This window comes from Eleutherodactylus coqui, chromosome 5, assembly GCF_035609145.1.
Source record: "Eleutherodactylus coqui strain aEleCoq1 chromosome 5, aEleCoq1.hap1, whole genome shotgun sequence".
Lineage (NCBI taxonomy): Eukaryota > Metazoa > Chordata > Amphibia > Anura > Eleutherodactylidae > Eleutherodactylus > Eleutherodactylus coqui.
This window is the reverse complement of record NC_089841.1, coordinates 183,647,100-183,656,804: the sequence shown is the minus strand read 5'-3', so window position 1 is coordinate 183,656,804 and position 9,705 is coordinate 183,647,100. Positions and strand designations below refer to the sequence as shown.

The following is a 9,705-nucleotide window of genomic DNA, read 5'->3' as shown; positions in this document are numbered from 1 at the left end:
TTGACCTATTGTCGCAACCTATGAGAAGACATCAAGATTATGGAAACTTGGAGGATTATGTGAAATAAAAACCATCTACACTCCAAGAACAGAAACATCAAGGCAAGAATAAAGAGTAAGTCAAAACCTATATGCTATAAGATACCTTGACACAATAGGCGCAAAAAGAATGTAGTATATAGCTGAAGATAGAAAGTTCCTCAGCATCACCACGTGATGAGGGCAAATAAGTCTTCTGTTAAAACCCATCAGCAGTAGGGAAGGAGAAGTAGTAGCTTGAGGCCTGAGCCTGGACTCATCAGTAGCATAAAGACATTGAGGGCTTATTTAGATGACCGTATATCAACTCGGTTTTCACGCCGAGCCGATATACGGTGTCCTTGTCTGCAGGCGGGGGCAGGATGGAAGAACCAGGAGCAGGAACTGAGCTCCCGCCCCCTCTCCGCCCCTTGCCACTATTTGCAATGGGAGGGGTGGGATGGGGCGGAGCTAAGCAGCAGTACTTAGCTCCGCCCCCATCTCACCCCCTCCTATTGCAAATAGTGGAGAGGGGCGGAGAGGGGTGGAAGCTCAGTTCCTGCTCCTGGTTCTTCCATCCTCCTCCCCCTGCAGACAAGGACACCGTATATCGGCTCGGCGTGAAAACCGAGCCGATATACGGTCGTCTGAAATAGCCCTAAGGCCTCATGTCCACGGGGAAAATCAGATCCGCTGCAGATTCTCCATGTAGAATCTGCAGCGGGTCCCTCCTGCCCCGCGGACATGAGCGCCGAAAAGAAGAATTTAAAAGCATTTACCTATCCGGCGCGGGCGGAGAAGATCAGCTGTTCCTCACGGCCGGATCTTCATTTTCGGCCGGCGGATGAATTCCTGACGCCGGCGGCACGTCGCCGGCACGTCGCCGACGTGCCGCGCGCATGCGCCGGGCACATCCGCCGAGCCGAAGCAAGGAAGATGCGGCCGTGAGGAACAGCTGACCTTCCCCGCCCGCGCCGGATGGTAAATACTTTAAATTCCTATTTTAGGTCTCCCGCGGATCCGGACGGCTTCCATAGGCTTCAATAGAAGCCCGCGGGAGCCGTCCCCGCGGGAGACCCGCACGAAAATGGAGCATGGTCCGGATTTTTCCATGCTCCATTTTTTTTTAAATCCCTTTTATTGACGATCCGCGGGTATTTATCTACCCGCGGGTGGTCAATGCATCCCTATGGGGTGCGGATCCGCATGCGGGAGATCCGCTGCGGATCTTAAATCATATTTTGCCCGTGGACATGAGCCCTTAATGTAAGAAAACCCTAAACGAAGGCAAATAGCATAGTACTGTGCTAAGGTAGCATTTGGAATACAGCGGTGCCTTGGCATACGAGTTTAATCCGTTCCGAGACGGAGCTCTCAAGCCGAAAAACTTGTATTTCAAAGCACTTTTCCCCACTGAAATGCATTGAAACTCCATTAATGCGTTCCAATGCATTTAAATGGGGAAACTAACTACAAGTAAAAAAAAAATCAATACTCACCTCCTGCCGGCGTTCCCCGATGATCTGCGGCGCTGCTGCAGGCTGTCGCTCCCTTCTCCATGCTGACACAGAGCATTGCTTTCTGGATACGGGGCTTGAATACCCCGACTTCATTGACAGTAATCAGGCAGTCATTCATACACGGACTGGTCGTTGTTCAGTGTTTATGCATGCAGAAACTGAATGATGAACAATAAGTGAATTATTAACCGTTTGTTGATCAGTTTGCGCATGCATTTACACTGAATGAATGATCATTCAGATTCGCGCTGGATCGTGGAAATCTGAACGATTATCGGCCCATGTAAAAGGGCCCTTACTAACACCGCCAGCAATACCAACCCTATTGCACACTTTCGTGTCACCAGCAAACAGACAGAGCTCGCCTATTAACCCCTTAGTGACCAAGCTTTTTTCCGTTTTTCCATTTTAGTTTTTTTCACCACCCTTTTTAAAAATCGGAACTCCTTTATTTGTCCATCGATGTCGCTGTATGAGGGCTTGTTTTTTGCAGGACGAGTTGTATTTTTCAATGGTGCCATTTAATGTACCGAAAAACTTTGAAAAAATTCGAAGTGGAGAAAAATGGAAAAATGATAAAATTCTGCCATCTTTCGGGGCATCTTGTTTCTACGGCGCACAAACTGCAACAAAAATGACACAATAACTTTATTCTATGGGTCAGTACGATTACTACGATACCAAATTTACTAACTACTTGTCCTTTTTTTTTTTATTATTCTCTGCCGCTATAGCTTTTTTATTTTTCCATCGACATAGCGGTGCGAGGGCACATTTTTTGCGGGATATCCTGTAGTTCGCGTTGGTACCATTTTGGAATACATAAAACTTTTTGGTTGCTTTTTATTGCATTTTTTCTTGGAGACAAGGTGACCAAAAAAGCACATTTAAGGCGTTATTTTTTTTCTGGCGACGTACATCGTGCGGGGCAAATAATGTAGACTTTTATGGACACAGCGATACCAAATATGTATTTATTATTATTCAGATTATTTTATTATTAATATGGAAAAAAGGTTTTATTTTTAACTTTAACTTTTTTTTTAATAATTAGTCAAACTTTATTGATCTTATTTTTACTTTTTTTTTAGTCCCATGAGGGGACAACAACTTGCAATGCTTTGATGGCTCCTGCAGTATGATGTAATGCTATGGCATTACATCATACTGCTATCAAGCCACCCCACAGGCATGGCTTGATAGGCAATCTGCCACGACAGCCCTGGCACCTTTCAGAAGGCCACCAGTTGCCATGACACCCGCACGGCTCCCTGCAATCTCATCCTGGGGGAACGTATGGGACCTGCAAACATCATTCGGGGGATTTAAATGCCGCTGACAGAATAAAGCTGTATACACTTATTATTACTGGATATTCTATGGTATATAGCTGTAGTATTACTGGATATTATATGGTGTACAGCTGTAGTATTACTGGATATTATATGGTGATATTATGGTGTATAGCTGTAGTATTACTGGATATTATATGGCGTATAGGAGTAGTATTACTGGATATTACAGGGTGTATAGCTGTAGTATTACTGGATATTTTATGGGGTATAGCTGTAGTATTACTGGATATTACATAGTGTATAGCTGTAGTATTACTGGATATTATGTGGTGTACAACTGTATTATTACTGGATATTACATGGTGTGTAGCTGTAGTATTACTGGATATTATATGGGGTATAGCTGTAGTATTACTGGATATTATATGGGGTATAGCTGTAGTATTACTGGATATTATATGGTGTATAGCTGTAGTATTACTGGATATTTTATGGGGTATAGCTGTAGTATTACTGGATATTATGTGGTGTACAACTGTATTATTACTGGATATTACATGGTGTGTAGCTGTAGTATTACTGAATATTATATGGTGTGTAGCTGTAGTATTACTGGATATTATATGGTTATATTATGGTGTATAACTGTAGTATTACTGGATATTATATGGTGTATAACTGTAGTATAAATGGATATTACATGGTGTATAGCTGTAGTATTACTGGATATTTATGGGGTATAGCTGTAGTATAAATGGATATTACATGGTGTATAACTGTAGTATTACTGGATATTTATGGGGTATAGCTTTAGTATAAATGGATATTACATGGTGTATAGCTGTAGTATTACTGGCTATCATATGGTGTATTGCTGTAGTATAACTGGATATTAAATGGTGTATAGCTGTAGTATTGCTGGATATTATGTGGTGTTTAGTTGTAGTATTACTGGATATAATATGGTGTATAGCTGTAGTATTACTGGATATTATATGGTGTGTAGCTGTAGTATTACTGGATATTATATGGTTATATTATGGTGTATAACTGTAGTATTACTGGATATTATATGGTGTATAGCTGTAGTATTACTGAATATTATATGGTGTATAGCTGTAGTATTACTGGATATTATATGAGGTATAGCTGTAGCATTACTAGATATTATATGAGGTATAGCTGTAGCATTACTAGATATTATATGAGGTATAGCTGTAGCATTACTGGATATTATATGAGGTATAATTGTAGTATTATTGGATATTATATGGGGTATAGCTGTAGTATTACTGGGTATTATATGGTGTATAGCTGTGGTATTGCTGAATATTATATGGGGTATAGCTGTAGTATTACTGGATATTATATGGTGTATAGCTGTGGTATTGCTGAATATTATATGAGGTATAGCTGTAGTATTACTGGATATTATATGAGGTATAGCTGTAGTATTACTGGGCACTATAATCTAGTATGAAGCACTTTATAGCACTGTTGTATGGTAGTAGTGTTATGTTATATGGCAGTAGTGTTATATGTTATATGGCAGTAGTGTTATATGTTATATGGTAGTAGTGTTATGTTATATGGTAGTAGTGTTATGTTATATGGCAGTAGTGTTATATGTTATATGGTAGTAGTGTTATGTTATATGGCAGTAGTGTTATATGTTATATGGTAGTAGTGTTATATGTTATATGGCAGTAGTGTTATATGTTATATGGTAGTAGTGTTATGTTATATGGCAGTAGTGTTATATGTTATATGGCAGTAGTGTTATATGTTATATGGTAGTAGTGTTATGTTATATGGCAGTAGTGTTATATGTTATATGGTAGTAGTGTTATATGTTATATGGTAGTAGTGTTATGTTATATGGCAGTAGTGTTATATGTTATATGGTAGTAGTGTTATATATTATATGGCAGTAGTACCATGCTGTTTATGTCTTATGGGGACTGTATTTTGGGGCCAAGGGTCTCCCAATATATAGACGGTGGATTGTTGTATGTTGATGGATGATGTAGCAGCCTGGCGCTGTCTTCCATCCCTCCGTACTCCTCTCCTCAGGAGGCCGGCACATGACTGCTCCCCTCCCGTTACACGCCATATGGGCCTTCTGTCATCACTGCAGCCACCGCCGTGTTATCACATACATCGCCCCCAGTGCCCGCCGTATAACGGGGGATATCGCCGACCTGACGGCACGCAGACGGCCGCACCATAGACTGACAACCAGAGACCACGGAACCTGCAGCCGGAGGCGGGGCCACGGACAGGCCGGAGGGGCGGGGTCTGTCCGCGCGTCCTTGTGTGGGCGGGCCTTGTGTGTGTCTGGCAGTGGAGGAGGGCTTGGATGCGTGGGTGCGCGCCCCGGGCTGGCGAGGGCACAACTGGTACTAAGGAGAGATTCCCCCGTGTGTGCCAGCTCCGTGCAGGGGACGGCGGGAGAGGTGAGTGCCGGGGGGTGGGCGCAGGCTGCGGGGCTCTGCAGTGTGTGGGAGGGGGCGCCCTGTCTGATCACCATGCATTGTGCGGAGTATACCGAGTGGGAAGTTGGTGGCAGGGCTGGCGGTGCCAGGGGGGCTACTGGTCGCCCGCTGCTCTCAGAAGTGCGGCTCATCTGAACTTGTGGAGCCCTCCCCAGAGACTAGAGGGGCTGCTGGTAATTCGGTATGGTGGGGGTCATCCGCTGCGATCCTCACCGATGGCCACAATGGGGGTCCCGTGTCCCCGTTTCCTATGAAGTGGCGGACCTTCACTACAAGTCTATGAGATTGCCGACTACAGCGCTCCTCTATGTTGTCGGTCCATGGCTAGTGAATGGCGCGGTCGGACCCAGCGATCTCCCATATGTTAACGGACGCCCCTCTAAACGCTTCTGGAAAGCCGTGTATTATATTCATCTGGGAACGCTGAGCGGGGACCTACATGGGCGCTCGCACGGGGGTCACGGAGACTTCTGAGCGCCCAAACCGACGCTGCGGGGGTATAAAACGCAACACCGTGACTTATAAATGACCGCAGTTTAGCCGTTCAGGATACCAGGAAAGCTGAGTAATGAGCGCTCCACCCCGTCCTCAAGGCTCGTGCAGTTTTATTTATTGGCCGCGTTACTGGAGATGGTGGAATAACTTTATAATCCGTTTGTACTTAAAAATCACTATCTTCTCCGACGTGGCAGCGATGGCACAACTCCTTCCTGCCCCATCCGTCCCGCGGCCGCGTGAGCACTCTGAGCGTTCATCCGGATTTAGGTGGCAAGTTCCATATCTCAAGTCCTGGCACCTCTGTTAAAGTGCAGCTGGGCTTCCCAAAAACTTCTGACCTATAAGGTCCGTGGTGCCCGTTGCCCGCTAACCAGCAGTGACCACACCTGGGTACGTGCGTCAGCTGGCCGTGTGCTACCTGATACGCGCGGGCAGCGCACATTGTATGGCCAAATTTGGTCTGTGAATAGGACATGCTGCACTTTTGACATAACGGGGAGACTTCTCAAAAGTTTTGATCAGTGGGGGTCCTCGTGCGGAAACTTCCACTGTTCGCCAGCAGGAGGGGCTGCAGCGCTCGCCCCAGCATTCTGCACATTTTGTTGCTGCTTTTTGGTCTCCTCCCGGCAGCGGATGACGGCCTCTCAGCACACTGTATCCATAACTGCCATTCACTTCAATGGGGGCCACGGAAAGAGCGCTGGGCTGAAGCACTCGGCTGTTTATAGCGCCCCCCCCCCCCCCCCCCCCCCCCCCCCAAAAAAAAAATAGACGTTATTCCATATAGGGAATAAGTATCTGATTGATGGAGGTCCAACCGCCGAACCCTCCACCAATCATGAGAATGGAGGTCCGGAAGATCCCCGTATGCATGAATGGTTATGTATGTGTGCAGTCATCTCAATGGGACTGCCAGCGGTGGCCGAGTTATCTCTGGTGGTCTCATTAAGATGAATGGGGCAGTGGTGGGCCTATATGTGACTATTCAGGGGGCTTATGGGAAACCTGTTTCTATGTATTCGTGCCACAATCCCTATATGGCTGCTTCACCACATCTGTGTTTGAGGTTAGGATCTGTAATTGTGGATAAGGGGTGAATACAGATATTAAAGGGAACCCGTCATCAACTATAAGCACTATGAACTAAGTAATGGTGCTTCTAGTTTAGGTGATGTGGAGTCCGGGGGCTGTCTCATGCTCACCCGGTACTCCGTTCCTACGGTATTCCCCAGCGCGCACATGCCTGCACTCCCATTCATCTCTATGGGGAGTGCGAATACCCAGCCTTCCGGAAAGAGTCAAAGGGCTATGTGTTCACTGACTTTGCCAGGGGGCACCCCAGGATCAGGGATCGGGTGAGCATGAAAAGGGGCTCCCCGGATTCCACGTCTCCTAAACAATGAGCTCCATAACTTGGCTTGTGGTTCTTCTAGTTGGTGACGGGGTTCCTTTTAGGCCGGTGGCACATGGGCAGAAGTGCTTTCGTGCCACGTATTTATGCAGTGGGTGTCGCGTGTTTGCCGACACGTGTTCATGTTTTACTGGACTTTTTGCAATTGCAAAAAAATGCGCAATTATACTCCCAATCATTGAAGTGGGCAATTAGTGTAATTAGTACCCTTTCCCTGTACAAAGACTCAGGACAATAGAGCGTGCTGTGTTTTTTTTTATTTTTTTTTGCGCGCGAACAAAATGCATGTGCAAAATATGCATTTGAACACCTTGAAATCAAAGGGTTCTGTTCGCTGCATATGGCAAATGCAAGTTTTTCGTGCCTGCAAAAATATGTTTGTGTGAATCCGACCCAAGGCTGAGTCGAGCAAAGTGTGCACGCAGTGTGTCCGATACCTCGCCGACATGGTGATCGGCGCAATTTATGAATTGAGTCCAGTAAAAAGCAGGTTCATTACTAGTACCCTGTGTGGTTATGGAACATCGCAGCCATCAACCATGAAAGTGCTTTAAGCGCCATCCGTTAGAAAACTGTGCCAATCTCCACGTGGGCATGGTTTGGGCTGCTGTTACCTGCGGGCCGGCCGCACTCGGTCATACTGTGATTGGATGTACATGGCAGCAGCTTCTACCATAGTTGGATCCTCAGTTATCCGAGGACTGTTGCCACACGCTGGGTCCGGGAGTTACTTCAGAGACGTGGAAGGAAGTAGTTGCTTCCTTGTATCCCACGACTTTGTAAAACACCAGTGAAACATGTTGGCATTCTCACTGCAGAAAGTTGAAGCTGTCCGTAACTTCTTTACTTCTCGTGCCCCTCCAGTGTTTCCCGGATCTATGTCCTTGAGACGTCTTCTCCCGTCAAGTAGAAGTATTCTCAGCCATTGTTTCCCCGCAGATCTTTGGACATTTGCTGTGGATTTTTTTTTCTGCAGCAACTCCAATGCGTAAGCGTTCACCTAGTTAGTGGCCATTGGTGGGTCCGGTACCACAACTCTTCTCTAAGGTGGGACGTGTAATGTCTATAAGGGCTCACTCGTGTGGCTGTATGTCGTCCGCATCTTGTGTGTATATATTTTTTTTATACGCTTAAGGCCGCTTTCACACGAGCTACAAAATTGCGCGATTTTTCTCGCCATGTGACAGTGCTACAAATGGCATGTATGTGAAGCCCATGCTTTCCTATGGGTTTCTTCTAGAGATGAGCGAGTATATTCGCTAAGGCACTACTCGCTCGAGTAATGTGCCTTAAACGAGTATCTCCCTGCTCGTCCCTGAAGATTCGGGAGCCGCTGCAGCTGACAGGTGAGTCGCGGCGGGGAGCAGGTCAGAGCGGGCGGGAGAGAGGGAGAGGGAGATCTCCCCTCCGTTCCTCCCCGCGTCGGCCCCCGAATCTTTAGGGACGAGCGGGGAGGTACTCGGCTAAGGCACATTACTCGAGCGAGTAGTGCCTTAGCGAGTATACTCACTCATCCTTAGTTCCTTCACATTAGCCGTGTTTTGTAGGCTGCTACATTGTGAGAATACAAAATGGCAGCATGCTCTATACAACCGCGATTTGCGTTTTATTTTGTAACCCATGTTTCCCTATGGAGCCTCCTTGTTTATCACATCACCTGGCACGCACTTGCGATTTTTGTGCAATGCGATTTTAACATTAAAAAGTCTTATTAACTTTCACGTGATAAAATTGCGCGATGACATCGCGGGTAGCAGCGACGCGATGTGAGATTTTTTTCACAAGAAAAAAGCATCACTGACGTTACAAAATCACGTGTACAAAGCTGCGGTATCGCAGTAGTTTTGTAGCGCCGATATCTCTGTCGCCTGTGTGAAAGAGGCCGTAATACGCGCTACTAAAAGCCCGCTGATTTCTATTGAGCCACTCGCACCTGCGTTCTTCCGTGTGTGGGGGGGAAAACCGCAGCATGTTCTATTTTAGTGCATATTACACATGTAATACGTGACAATATACACTATTTGGATTTAACATATGCAGGCGCTTGCGTATTTGCGGTGTGCTGCGTAATGTACGTGCATAATCCGCAGGACGTATACGTCCGTCTGAGAGAGACCGATGGCCACGCTCATGTTTTCACTTGTGGCACAGTTTTATCACAGCCACGATTAGGTTTTTCATTCACAAAACCGTTCTATACAATACTCGTACGGCCGTGAAATTGTACTGTGTGTGACGCCTCCTCGCGCAGGCAGCCATGCCTAGTACATTTTCTTTTTGTTTATATTTCCCATGCCGTCGTTTCACGACAATGTGGATACCCACAGCCCCTATGCAATGTAATAACGTATGGGCTGCGGGTATATACACAGCCATAGAGAGCAATGGGCTCAGTCGCGCATATCCACATGTTTTATTTTTCGCTTGCGGATTAGGCAATTTTGACACCATGTGATTGGAACTGCATA

The 9,705-nt window shown here is 46.1% G+C and overlaps 1 protein-coding gene across 1 annotated transcript in view; it reads left to right on the top strand.

The window, feature by feature from the left end:
- The first annotated feature begins 5,158 nt into the window (after nucleotides 1–5,158).
- The window catches only part of TPST2 (tyrosylprotein sulfotransferase 2), a 46,419-nt gene continuing 41,872 nt past the window's right edge, over nucleotides 5,159–9,705 (top strand). The window contains exon 1 of the mRNA XM_066603918.1: nucleotides 5,159–5,289. The gene's annotated coding sequence lies outside the window, so the exon portion shown is untranslated. The remainder of the gene's footprint in view (nucleotides 5,290–9,705) is intronic.